Source organism: Pseudophryne corroboree, chromosome 2 (assembly GCF_028390025.1).
Source record: "Pseudophryne corroboree isolate aPseCor3 chromosome 2, aPseCor3.hap2, whole genome shotgun sequence".
Classification (NCBI taxonomy): Eukaryota; Metazoa; Chordata; class Amphibia; order Anura; family Myobatrachidae; genus Pseudophryne; species Pseudophryne corroboree.
In genome coordinates, this window is record NC_086445.1 from 640,200,805 (window position 1) to 640,215,788 (window position 14,984).

At 47.1% G+C, this 14,984-nt stretch overlaps 1 protein-coding gene and 1 non-coding gene across 2 annotated transcripts in view; both read right to left on the bottom strand.

Annotated features, from left to right (window-relative positions):
• The window catches only part of TMEM167B (transmembrane protein 167B), a 55,813-nt gene that overhangs the window by 14,405 nt on the left and 26,424 nt on the right, over positions 1–14,984 (bottom strand). The window lies entirely within an intron of this gene.
• On the bottom strand, positions 2,045–2,234 carry LOC135052854 (U2 spliceosomal RNA). Its single transcript, XR_010242311.1, has one exon. It is a non-coding gene; the product is annotated as a U2 spliceosomal RNA (small nuclear RNA).

Consider the following 14,984-nt stretch of genomic DNA (forward strand, 5'->3'; position numbering starts at 1 on the left):
GACATAGTGCCAAAGCACTGTATTCCTCTTTTGCCAGGTATTTATGAGGTATTCTGCTGCCCAGGGTGCCCCCCCTGCTCCCTGTAGTGCCGCTGTGTGTGTTGAAGCATGGCGCGCAGCGCAGCCGCTGCGTGGTACCTCAAAGACACTGAAGTCTTCTGCCGTCAATGAAGTCTTCTGATCTTCTTTTACTCACCCGTCTTCTGACTTCTGGCTCTGCAAGGGGGGTGACGGCGCGGCTCCGGGAACGAGCATCTAAGCGTACCTAGCGATCAGACCCTCTGGAGCTAATGGTGTCCAGTAGCCTAAGAAGCAGAGCCTTGAAACTCAAAGTAGGTCTGCTTCTCTCCCCTCAGTCCCACGATGCAGGGAGCCTGTTGCCAGCAGGTCTCCCTGAAAATAATAAACCTACATAAAGTCTTTTTCTGAGAAACTCAGTAGAACTCCTCAGTGTGCATCCAGTCTCACTGGGCACAGAATCTAACTGGAGTCTGGAGGAGGGGCATAGAGGGAGGAGCCAGTTCACACCCCTTTTAAAGTCTTAAAGTGCCCATGTCTCCTGCGGATCCCATCTATACCTCATGGTTCTTGAAGCATCCCCAGCATCCTCTAGGACGTATGAGAAATCCTGTTTTCTCTATCATCCATAGGGGACGCTAGAGTATAGTACCATGGAGACGTCCTAGAGCTTCCGGGCGGGAAAGCGCTTAGAATTATGAAAAATGCCCTTGAAAAAGGGCGGTCCAGATAAACCTCCTTGCTGGACCGGAGACGGAATACTACCATATCATAGTCTTCCATCAATAAATAGTGGAGAGGACTGGAAACCATCAGTGGATGGCAGTGCGCTTCTAGAAGCTTCCGTCAACATGTTTCATTCTTCCCAAACCTGTAGGAATAGGATGTACACATATACATATATATGACTTATACAGATATGCAATGTATCTATCCTGAATAATTGGAAGGTAATAGACTGGAATAAAAATGACCCAAAGTGTCAATTTCTCCCGTTTCGATAAACCTCACCTTACCAGCAAACCAGTTTCTGGTAGCGAAAATAAACTGCTCTGTACATCTTTCAAGCTGTTAGTGGGCAGCCCCATTTTAAGGGAAAGCACAAAACACTGCATGTGGAAAACTCCCACCGGTAAACAAAATGCCGAGCTCCGAAAGCGTATCAGTAAACTAGAACGGTCTCTTAGACGTTTATTTGTGCTGTACAGAATCACAATCTTGCGAAAACTAGAACAAAAGAGAAGGGATGGAACATACCTTGAATTGGGTGGTCTTCAGTATGCCGAATGTCGGGATCCCGGCGCACAGCATACCGACGCCGGAATCCCAACACCCGGCATACCGACAGGTATTCTCCCTCGTGGGGGTCCACGCCCCCCCTGGAGGGAGAATAAATAGCGTGGCGTGCGTAGCGCACCACCGTGCCTGCAGTGTGGCGAGCGCAGCGGGCTCATTTGCGCTCGCCACGCTGTCGTATGCCGGCGGTCGGGCTCCCGGCGACCAGCGCCGGGAGCCCGACCGCCGGCATACAACAGCGTGGGAGCCCGGCCGCTGGCATACCATACTACACCCCCTTGAATTATCTTCTTACAACATCCTGTCTAAGCAGGTTCTGATGAGTCTCAAATACTCCCGTTCCTTGTAGCTGAATTCAGCTGGGAGGAGAAAACCGACTTGACCATAGTCAAATGTACACTCGGTTAGATGCCTGTATTGTAGGAACTGTAAATTGTCTTCTATACAAATTCCTGTCTAATCCGGTTCCGATGAGCCTTAAATACTTCCCTTCTGGTTGCAGGGCCGAGAAAACAGACTTGACTCTATTTAAATGGACACTTAGTCAGATGCCTGTATTTGTGGAATCTGTGGTGAAGACTACTCATAACAGTACAGGCTGGAATACACTTCAGTGGTTGTTCCCTAGTACTGCACACAGTTTGCCTTTGCAATAAGAAGTAAAGAGCTTCAGTAAGCCCAAATATGAGGATATCTTCACGTGGTTTATAGACATGTTCGTTTCACATTACATAGTTGCACCGGTCCTGTAGGTACTTCCCTACCAGGTCAATGCGTGGAGTGGACAGAGCAAACTCGTCTTCCATCTCCCTGATGTAAAATCCATGTAATATAGGGTCCCCTGATAAGGGGCGTATCAGCTATTAAACTGATCAGAACAGATACTACACTGATTCTAGCCAAAAAGCCGAGCATGTGATTGATTCACTGCACATATGTTACCAACAGTGTCTATCAGTATACTACAGGGCCCGCAGATGGCACCTGACACTCTAAGGTCAAAACAGGAACTATAAAAAAATAAAATAGGATTTTAGTACCTACCGGTAAATCCTTTTCTCCTAGTCTGTAGAGGATGCTGGGGACTCCAAAAGGACTCCACAATAGGTTGGTTCAAATGAAAAGATGACACCACCTTTTGCAGAAATTGCGGACGAGTCCGCAATTCTGCCCTGTCCATCTGGAAAACCAGGTAGGGGCTTTTACATGACAAAGCCGCCAATTCTGACATACGCCTAGCCGAAGCTAAGGCCAACAGCATGACCACCTTCCACGCGAGATACTTTAGCTCCACAGTCTTAAGTGGCTCAAACCAGTGGGATTTCAGGAAACCCAACACCACGTTAAGATCCCAAAGAGCCACTGGTGGCACAAAAGGGCGCTGAATATGCAGCACTCCCTTAACAAACGTCTGAACCTCAGGCAGTGAAGCCAGTTCTTTTTGAAAGAAAATGGATAGGGCCGAAATCTGGACCTGTATGGACCCTAATTTTAGGCCCATAGTCACTCCTGACTGTAGGAAGTGCAGGAATCGACCCAGCTGGAATTCTTCTGTAGGGCCTTCCTGGCCTCACACCAAGCACATATTTTCGCCATATACGGTGATAATGCTTTGCGGTCACGTCCTTCCTAGCCTTCATCAGCGTAGGAATAACTTCATCTGGAATGCCTTTTTCCGCTAGGATCCGGCGTTCAACCGCCATGCCGTCAAACGCAGCTGCGGTAAGTCTTGGAACAGACAGGGCCCTTTTTGCGACAGGTCCTGTCTGAGAGGCAGAGGCCATGGGTCCTCTGTGAGCATTTCTTGCAGTTCCGGGTACCAAATCCTTCATGGCCAATCCGGAACAATGAGTATTGTTCTCACTCCTCTTTTTCTTACAATTCTCAGCACCTTTGGTATGAGAGGAAGAGGAGGAAACACATTGATAATGCTGATTTTGATTACCTTATAACCTTCACTATATGGGTAAGAGACTCAGTACGCAATTGGCGTATGGGGTACCGTGAGGGTACGCGCTTAGCGTAGCATACGCTCGGCCGTGATCGAGACGCACATGCGGCACGCTCGCTCACAGCTTAATGCGTGGTGTCGAGCACGCTATAGGCGGGCGACTACCGTAATGCTACGCTACCAGTGTAGCGGACGCTCGAGACCACGAGGCGATCACGAGCGGCGCAGACGCTCACAAGATGACAATCAGTAAACCTTGAATGTAATACACAGAAAGGATACTCTTATACTGTAAACCTTGTACTGAAACACTGTAGCGATATAACGCTGCTTAACCGTGTTAATACTAAAGCTGTTTGAGCGATCAAGACGCTCCTATTACCCTCTGCAATGTAATGAACACACGATACCGTGCTAAGGTTCCAACACCTTTACTAACAAGCTTTTAGTTATATCGAAAAGGGGTAAAACAGTTTACAAGTCATACACTACAAGCTAACATATAATTCTAACAGAATATCTAGACAGAAATATACAATAACGTTACAATCTTATACTAAACACACAGAGAGAGAGAGAGAGAGAGAGAGAGAGAGAGAGAGAGAGAGAGAGAGAGAGAGAGAGAGAGAGAGAGAGAGAGAGAGAGAGAGAGAGAGAGAGAGAGAGAGAGAGAGAGAGAGAATGTGGCCAATACAAACAAAGAGCGAGATGATTACAGAGAATTACTTACACACACTGGGAATGATCGCTGCGCAGCCTGGTACCAGCTCCGAGTTAGTCAATATGAAAACCGTTTGTGGAGAGTGGGGGAGCTGCCCAGGCTGGCTGATCTTATATACACTGAGTACAGTATACTACAAAGGGACCTATAATCTCATTGTTCATTGGACACAGGAATGTCTCCTCGCATCATAACAAAAGGTCATAGGTTAGTTTGAACAGGTGGGCTGTGACTATATCAAACTGCTCAGGTGGGTGGGAATCTGAAGATTCCCGCCGCATGGGTAATGAATCGCAAATATATGAAATGTCCAGAATCTACTAATGGCCATAACTATACGCAGGAGCGATTAATCTTCACCTAACCAACACCGGATTGTAGCTATTAAAATGTTCTTTAGTTAGGTACCAGACACAGCTGTTCAAACCGTCTGACCCTTCGTACCATACAAAGAGGAATTCCTCTGTCCAGCGACCATTTACATTAAACAAACTTACAGTCATTATTAAGGGGAACATTATCTATAAAACATACTATTTGGTGTTATTATTTAACGATTGAGTCGCCCGCTAGACGCACACAAACTCTACCGTAAATGCACATACCACGTGCTCGAGCGCATGGCCGAGGCGCCATCACGCGGCTGCGAGTATCCGCACGCACGGGAGAGAATGTGCACGTGCAGCAGGCACGCGCATGAGGTGAATATATGGCAACGTGCAGCGTGATATTTTTCTGACTTTGACAACATAGACCGACTGGAACACCCACGGTGTTACTAGTGCGTCCACAGCTATCGCCTGAGGGTCCCTTGACCTGGCGCAATACCATTTTAGCTTTTTGTCGAGGCGGGACGCCATCATGTCCACCTGTGGCAGTTCCCGTCGATTTGCAATCTGCGTGAAGACTTCTTGGTGAAGTCCCCACTCTCCCGGGTGGAGGTCGTGCCTGCTGAGGAAGTCTGCTTCCCAGTTGTCCACTCCCGGAATGAACACTGCTGACAGTGTGCTTACGTGATTCTCCGCCCAGCGAAGAATTCTGGTGGCTTCTACCATCGCCACCCTGCTCCTTGTGCCTCCTTGGCGGTTTACATGAGCCACTGCGGTGATATTGTCTGACTGGATCAGAACCGGTTGGTCGCGAAGCAGGGTCTCCGCTTGACTTAGGGCGTTGTATATGGCCCTTAGTTCCAGGATATTGATGTGAAGGCAAGTCTCCTGCCTTGACCACAGCCCTTGGAAATTTCTTCCCTGTGTGACTGCCCCCCCACCCTCGGAGGCTTGCATCCGTGGTCACCAGGACCTAGTCCTGAATGCCGAATCTGCGACCTTCGAGAAGGTGAGCACTCTGCAGTCACCACAGGAGAGACACCCTTGCTCTGGGGGATAGGGTGATTAACCGATGCATCCGAAGATGTGATCCGGACCACTTGTCCAGTAAGTCCCATTGGAAGGTATGGAACCTGCCGAACGGAATGGCCTCGTATGGTGCCACCCTCCTTCCCAGGACTCGAGTGCAGTGATGCACTGACACCTGTTTTAGTTTTAATAGATTCCTGACCAGTGTCATGAGCTCCTGAGCTCTCTCTATCGGGAGATAATCCTTTTTCTGGTCTGTGTCTAGGATCATGCCTAGAAGAGGCAGATGAGCTGTAAGAATCAACTGCGACTTTGGAATATATAGAATCCAGCCGTGTTGCCGTTTCACTTCCGGAGAAAGCGATACGCTGTTCAGCAACTGCTCTCTTGATCTCGCGTTTATGAGGAGATCGTCCAAGTACGTGATAATAGTGACACCTTGCTTCCGCAGGAGCACCATCATTTCCGCCATTACCTTGGTGAATATTCTCAAGGCCGTGGAGAGACCAACCGGCCACGTCAGAAATTGGTAATGACAATTCTGTACCGCAATTCTGAGGTACGCCTGATTAGGTGGATAAATGGGGATACGAAGGTATGCATCCCTTTTGCCCCGAGACACCATAAAATCTCCCCCTTTTTTAGGCTTGCAATGACCGCTCTTAGCGATTTCATCTTGCACTTGAACCTTTCCAGGTATATGTTCAGGGATTTTAAATTCAATATGGGTCTGACCGAACCTTAAGGTTTCGGGACTACAACCTGGTGGAATAATAACCCCCTCCTTGTCGAAGGAAGGGAACCTTGACCACCACCTGTTGAAAATACAACTTGTGAATTGCAGTTAACCCTGTTATCCTCTCGCAGGGGGAAGCCGGCAGGGCCGTCAGTAAGGAGGCATCTTCTCCAAATCCAGCTTGTATCCCGGAGACACAACATCTATTGCCCAGGGATCTAATAGGGAGTGAACCTACTTGTGGCTGAACTTATATATATCTATATCTATCTTAAGACAGCATCATATATATATATATATATATATATATATATATATATATATATATATATATATATATCTATATATATATATATCTATCTATCTATCAAAAGATAAAGTACCCTTTTTTTGCGCTAATATACAATAAAGCTCGTACCACTGAGAAATGCCTCCTGTCAGACAAGGCACAGAATTGGGAATAGAAAAAAGATTCTCATGGGAGCTAGACCACCTCAGATGTCACAAACAGATGTGTTTATTTTTAAAATTTAACAGCAAAAACTGTAACCATATAAAAAAACATCAGTAAAACATATCTATTAGTTATAGCTGTGAATGAGAATCCTGAGAGAGCACTAGGGATATTGACTCAGTTTGAGTCTACTATAGTATACTCATTCAGAATTGGATTTGTCAATTTACACCCAAAAGGTCACTGTCACAGCAATTTTTCTTCTTTTTATATACATTGGTGAACTTTATATGATAGACACGAATATTGGAATATCTTCTATCTTTGAGAATATTGCACACACCCACGGCAAAAGCTGGATGGGATATTGAATCTTACAAACTTTGACCTTATTGATTACGACCCCTGATGAAGTCCTGTATGGACGAAACGCGTTGGGCATTCACGCATTTGTGAATTGAACATACATCTGAACGCTTTATTGGAAGAATTGATATTGGATTCAATTGTGGATATCACCAATACAAAATTCATCAAGATAACTATCAGTCTGTATTGTTCATTTATAGTACAAAGCCATGTGTATGTTTTACTGATGTTTTTTTATATGGTTACAGTTTTTGCTGTTAAATTTTAAAAATAAACACATCTGTTTGTGACATCTGAGGTGGTCTAGCTCCCATGAGAATCTCTTTTTTCTATATATATATCTCTTAAGACAGCATCTTCAATATATTATATATATATATATATATATATTATATATATATATATATATATATATATATATATATATATATATATATATATACACACACACACATACATACATACATACATACACATACACACATATACAGGTTGAGTCTCCCATATCCAAAATGCTTGGGACCAGAGGTATTTTGGATATGGGATTTTTCCGTATTTTGGAATAATTGCATACCATAATGAGATATCATGGTGATGGGACCTAAATCTAAGCACAGAATACATTTATGTTTCATATACACCTTATACACACAGCCTGAAGGTAATTTTAGCCAATATTTTTTATAACTTTGTGCATTAAACAAAGTGTGTCTACATTCACACAATTCATTTATGTTTCATATACACCTTATACACACAGCCTGAAGGTCATTTAATACAATATCTTTAATAACGTTGTGTATTAAACAAAGTTTGTGTACATTGAGCCATCAAAAAACAAAGGTTTCACTATCTCACTCTCAGTCAAAAAAGTCCGTATTTCGGAATATTCCGTATTTCGGAATATTTGGATATGGGATACTCAACCTGTATATGTGTGTGTATATATATATATATATATATATATATATATATATATATATATATATATATATATATATATATATATATATATATATATATATATATATATATATATATTATATATATATCCCTACTAGGGTCTCAATCTCTGCCGATAAGGTACCTGTCCACGCTGCCACAATCGCCGGTCTGAGTAGCGTACTAGAATGTGCACGCTATCTGCAGGATACCTGAGAATAGCTAGTGCTACCTTCTGTGCAAACGTGACACCCTAGGGGAAGATTCCCATCACATCCTGGCCTTAGTGGGGAAAGGATACTGCCTGAGAATTTTTTTTTTGTGTGGGAAGCTGCAGTCTCTTGTCTGGAGTTTCCCACTCTTTTTCCTCATGAGAGGAGGGAAATTTACCTCAGCTTTCTTCCCCTTAACATTTGTACCCTTGTGTCAGGGACAAATGAGTCATCAGTGATATGCAAATCATCTTTTATTACAATAATCATATATTGAATACCTTTCAGCCATTTTGGCTGTAACTTTGCATTATCGTAGTCGACACTGGAGTCAAACTCCGTGTCGATATCAGTGTTTATTATTTTGGATAGTGAGCATTGTGAGACTCTGAAGGTCTCTGTGACATAGGGACAGACATGGGTTGATTTCCTGTCTGTTCTCTAATCTTTTGTGCCATAAATTCACCTCAGCACTTACACATATCCAAACAGGTGTCGGCGTTGTCGACGGAGACACCCTCTCACACACATATTTGTCCTATCTCCTCCTTAGGGGAGCCTTTTACTACAGACATGTCGACACACAGGTACCAACACACCACACACACAGGGGATGCTCTATTTGAAGACAGTTCCCCCACAAGGCCCTTTGGAGAGACAGAGAGAGAGTATGCCAGCACACACCCCAGCGCTATATGACCCAGGAATCACACAGTAACTTAGTGTTAACCCAGTAGCTGCTGTATATATTGTTTTTGCACCAAATTTATATGCCCCCCCTCTCTTTTTACCCTCTTCTATTGCAGGGGAGAGCCTGGGGAGCTTCTCTCAGCGGATCTGTGGAGAGAAAATGGCGCTGGCGAGTGCTGAGGAAGAAGGCCCCGCCCCCTCAGCGGCGGGCTTCTGTCCCGCTTCTGTGTAAAAATAATGGCGGGGGCTCGTACATATATACAGTGCCTGACTGTATATATGTATAATTTTGCCAAAAAGGTATCTTAATTGCTGCCCAGGGCGCCCCCCCCTGCGCCCTGCATCCTACAGTGACCGGAGTGTGCGGGAGTGCTGTGGGAGCAATGGCGCACAGCTGCAGTGCTGTGCGCTACCTTAAGTGAACACAGGAGTCTTCTGCCGCCGATTTCGAGGTCTTCTTGCTTCTGCTGCTTCTGAACTTCTGGCTCTGCGAGGGGGACGGCGGCGCGGCTCCGGGAACGGACGATCAAAATTAGGTACCCGTGTTCGATCCCTCTGGAGCTAATGGTGTGCAGTAGCCTAAGAAGCGCAACTTCGCTGCAGTGAGTAGGTTTGCTTCTCTCCCCTCAGTCCCACGTAGCAGAGAGTCTGTTGCCAGCAGAAGCTCTCTGAAAATAAAAAAACCTGACAAAATACTTTTTCTAGCAAGCTCAGGAGAGCCCACTAGGAGCACCCAGCTCTGGCCGGGCACAGATTCTAACTGAGGTCTGGAGGAGGGGCATAGAGGGAGGAGCCAGTGCACACCAGATAGTACTAAATCTTTCTTTAGAGTGCCCAGTCTCCTGCGGAGCCCGCTATTCCCCATGGTCCTTACAGAGTCCCCAGCATCCACTAGGATGTTAGAGAAATCTTGTTTGCATTATTCTAATCATTTTTATAGCCCAAACTCTGGAGTAAAAAGTCTATGGCAGGTGAGGCAGTGCCTCACCTGTGTATCCTTTCCACACATCTCTAATCAAAACTCACCAAATTTCCAGGAGTATAAAATGCTGCACCTGTGTATAATGCCCAGATGTACCCTTTGGCTCATATATTGCATGCAAATCTGGCTCTGGGGTTAGCCAGTGCCTCCTGAGCCATTTAGCTCACCGCACGTCCCTGGTGTGAACTGGCTCCTCCCTCTATGCCACTCCTCCAGACCTCAGTTATAGGAACTGTGCCCAGGAAAGACGGACATTTCGAGGAAAAGATTTTAGTTCAAACTAAGGGCTAGAACATACCAGCCCACACCACAACATACCGTACAACCGGAGTAACAGCAAACCAGATAACAGTATGAATTTAACTGCAGCAACCAGCTGAAACAACAAATACACAACCTGTGTGTACACCAATGCAACTAATAAGAACGCACTGGGATGGACGCCCAGCATCCTCTACGGACTAGGAGAAAAGGATTTACCGGTAGGTACTAAAATCCTATTTTCTCTTACGTCCTAGAGGATGCTGGGGACTCCAAAAAGGACCATGGGGTCTATACCAAAGCTCCAACACAGGCGGGAGAGTGCGGACGACTCTGCAGCACCGATTGAGCAAACATGAGGTCCTGATCAGCCAGGGTATCAAACTTGTAAAACTTAGCAAAGGTGTTTGAACCCGACCACGTAGCTGCTCGGCAAAGCTGAAGTGCCGAGACGCCTCGGGCAGCCGCCCAAGATGAGCCCACCTTCCTGGTAGAATGGGCCTTCACTGACTTCGGCACCCGTAGCCCAGCCGAAGAATGAGCTTGCTGAATCGCACTACAAATACAGCGTGCAATAGTCTGCTTCGAAGCAGGATGACCAATCTTGTTGGAAGCATACAGGACAAACAGCGCCTCTGTTTTCCTGGCCACTGCCGTTCTGGCGACGTAGATCTTCAAAGCTCTCACAACATCAAGAGACTTTGGAACTGCCACAGCATCTGTAGCCACAGGCACCACAATAGATTGGTTAATGTGAAATGAAGAAACCACCTTCGGCAGAAATTGTTGACGAGTCCTCAATTCCGCCCTATCCGAAGGGAAGATCAAGTACGGACTCTTGTGTGACAAGGCCGCCAACTCAGACACCCGCCTGGCAGACGCAAGAGCTGACAGCATGACCACCTTCCAAGTGAGAAATTTTAACTCAACCTTACGCAAAGGTTCAAACCAGGAAGACATAAGAAACTGTAAGACCACGTCAAGGTCCCATGGTGCCACCGGGGGCACAAATGGAGGATGGATATACATCACTCCCTTCACAAAAGTTTGAACCTCAGGGAGAACCGCCAATTCCTTCTGAAAGAAGATAGATAAAGCCGAAATCTGCACCTTGATGGAACCCAATTTCAGGCCGGCATCGACGCCTGCCTGCAAAAAATTGAGAAACCGACCCAAGTGAAATTCTTCCGCAGAAGCCGTTTTAGTCTCACACCACGAAACATACTTTCTCCAAATACGGTGATAATGTTTCGCCGTAACTTCCTTCCTCGCCTTAAGGAGAGTGGGAATGACCTCCCCGGGAATACCTTTCTGAGCTAAGATTTGGCGCTCAACTTCCATGCCGTCACACGCAGCCGCGGTAAGTCTGGAAACACGCATGGTCCTTGCAATAACAGGTCCTCCCTTAGAGTAAGTGGCCAAGGATCTTCCACAAGTAATTCCTGAAGATCTGGATACCAGGCCCTTCTTGGCCAATCTGGAACTACAAGAATTGCTTGCACTCTTGCTCATCGAATGATTCCCAGCACCTTTGGAATGAGAGGAAGCGGAGGGAACACATACACCGACTGAAAGACCCACGGAGTCCACTGCACTGGCTTGGGGGTCCCTTGACCTGGAACAATACCTCGGAAGCTTCTTGTTGAGGCGAGACGCCATCATGTCGATCATCGGAGTTCCCCAACGCTTCGTCAGTTCTGCAAACACCTCTTGATGATCGTGTCTGCTGAGGAAATCTGCTTCCCAGTTGTCCACTCCCGGAAGGAAGACTGCTGACAGGGCGCTCACGTGCTGTTCCGCCCAGCGAAGGATTCTTGTGGCCTCCGCCATATCCGCCCTACTCCTTGTTCCGCCTTGACGGTTTATATGCGCCACCGCAGTTATGTTGTCTGATTGTATCAGGACAGGCCGACCCTGAAGAAGGCTTCTTGCTTGTAGCAGGCCGTTGTAAATGGCTCTTAACTCGAGAACATTTATGTGGAGACAAGATTCCTGGAGCGACCATTTCCCCTGGAAATTTCTTCCCTGGGTGACTGCGCCCCAGCCTCGAAGACTTGCATCTGTTGTCAACAGGACCCAATCCAGGATACCGAATCGGCGGCCTCCTAGGCGGTGAGAACTTTGTAGCCACCACAGGAGAGAAATCCTGGCCCTGGGAGATAGACGTATCTGCCGGTGCATGTGCAGGTGAGACCCGGACCACTTGCTCAGCAGATCCCACTGAAACGCGCAGGCATGAAACCTGCCAAACGGAATGGCTACGTACGCCGCAACCATCTTCCCCAGAACCAGAGTACATTGATGAACCGACACACTCTTTGGCCTCAGAAGTTCCCTGACCATCGTCTGAAGTTTCAGAGCTTTTTCTTCCGGAAGAATCACCTTCCGTAAGACCGTGTCCAGAATCATGCCCAGAAAGGGCAACCGAGTGGTCGGAATCAACTGAGACTTTGGCAAATTTAGCAGCCAACCGTGTTGTTGCAGAACGGACAGAGACAAATCCACATTTCTTAGTAACCGTTCCCTGGACCTCGCCTTTATCAGGAGATCGTCCAAGTACGGGATAATGGTAACTCCTTGCTTGCGAAGGAGAACCATAATTTCTGCCATAACTTTGGTGAAAATCCTCGGGGCCGTGGAAAGCCCAAACGGCAACGTCTGAAATTGGTAATGAGAATCCTGTACCGCAAACCTTAGGAAGGCTTGGTGCGGAGGATATATCGGAACGTGTAAGTAGGCATCCTTTATGTCGACTGACGCCATAAAGTCCCCCCCTTCTAGGCTGGCAATCACAGCTCAAAGAGATTTCATCTTGAACTTGAAAACCTTCAAGTATGGATTGAGGGACTTTAGGTTCAGAATCGGTCTGACCGAACCGTCCGGTTTCGGTACCACAAAGAGGCTTGAGTAGAACCCCTCCCCCCGTTGGAACGGGAACAATGACCGTCTGTTGACACAACTTTTGTATTGCTACCAGCACCACCTCCCTGTCCGGAAGAGACACTGGCAAGGCCGAAATGAAAAACCGGTGAGGGGGTCTCTCCTGAAACTCCAGCTTGTATCCCTGAGATACAATCTCTAGGACCCAAGGATCAAGGCCTGATTGAATCCAGACCTGACTGAAGATCCGCAGACGGCCCCCCACCGGTCCGGACTCCCCCAGGGAAGCCCCAGCGTCATGCGGTGGACTTGGTAGAGGCAGGGGAGGACTTTTAGTCCTGGGCGCCTGACACTGCAGGCGACTTCCTTCCCCTTCCTCTACCCTTTGAAGCGAGGAAGGACGAACCTTTTCCTCGCCTGTATTTATTTGGACAAAAAGACTGCATCTGCTGATGTGGTGCCTTTTTCTGTTGTGTGGGAACATAGGGAAGAAAAGACGACTTACCCGCAGTCGCGGTAGAAACCGAAGCCGTCCCCAAACAAGACATTACCTTTGAAGGGTAAAGCTTCCATAGCTCTCTTGGAGTCGGCATCAGCATTCCATTGATGGATCCACAGCGCCCTCCTGGCCAAGATCGACATGGCATTGGCTCTTAATCCCAAGAGACCAACATCCCTCAGGTAATCTGCAGCGTCCTTGATATAACCAAGAGTCAAAAGAACAGTATCTTTATCAAGGCTATCCATATCAGCAGCTAAATTCTCAGCCCATTTAGTAATAGCACTACTCACCCATACCTACGCCACAGCAGGTCTGAGCAATGCACCCGTATTAGCGAAAATGGACTTCAGAGACGTCTCCAGCTTACGATCCGCCGGATCCTTGAGAGATGCCGTGTCAGGAGACGGAAGCGCCACCTTCTTAGACAAACGAGATAGAGCTTTGTCAACATTTGGAGGCGCCTCCCATTTTTCCCCTGTCCTCAGAGGGGAAAGGATACGCCATGTAAATCCTCTTGGGAATCTGCCACCTCTTGTCCGGCGACTCCCAAGCCTTTTCACAAAGAGTATTCATTTCATGAGGGAGGGGAAACTTCACCTCAGGTTTTTTCACCACAGGTTCATCAGAAATGCGTAAAACATCTTTTATAGCCACAATTATGTATTGAATACTCTTAACCACTCGTGGATGTAAAGCAGCCTCAGTGAAGTCGACCTCGGAATCAGAATCCGTATCGGTATCAGTATCTACCTGGGTAAACGGCCGCTTTTGCGACCCCGATGGGGTCTGCACCGGAGACAAAGCATCCTCCATGGATTTTCTCCACACCTGTGTTTGAGACTCTGATTTATCTAACCTCTTTGACAAAGAAGCCACATTTGTATTAAGTGTATTTAACAATGTGAATAACTCAGGCATCGGCTGCGCCGACAGAGCCAACTCCAGACCCGCATCTGCTCCCCCAGTAACCTCCTCCGGTGAATAACATTCAGCCTCAGACATGCCGACACTGAGTATCGACACACACACACACACACACACACACACACACACACAATGCCTCAGCTAGGGGACAGGCCCACAAGGAAGCCCGGATAGAGGAACACGGAGGGAGTATGCCAGCTCACACCCCAGCGCCCATATATCACACCAACTAATATATGGAAAAAGCGCTGCTTTGAAACATTACATATGCACCATAAAACTGTGCCCCCCCCCCCCCCCATTAGCTCCCAGTTACTTGTAGTGAAGCTTTTGGAGGTCCCAGGCCAGCGTCTCATGCAGCCGCTTGTATGAGGGAAAATGGCGCTGGTGAGCGGCGCGATTAAGCTCCGCCCCTTTCCGTAGTGCTTCAGCCCGCTAAATTTGAAAGATGAAAATGCTGGCGGGGGTTTGAAAAACGGTGCCGAGGCACCGAAAAGCCTTCTGCCGGTATCCCAGACCTCAGTAGATGCTGCCCAGGGCCCCCCCCCCAGCGCCCTACACCCTGTGAGTGCCGTTGGAGAAGTGTGTGGGAGCATGGAGAGCAGTGCTACCGCTGCGCTGTACCTCACTACTGAAGTCTTCTGCCTTCTGCATACTCACCCAGCTTCTTTCTTCTGGCTTCTGTGAG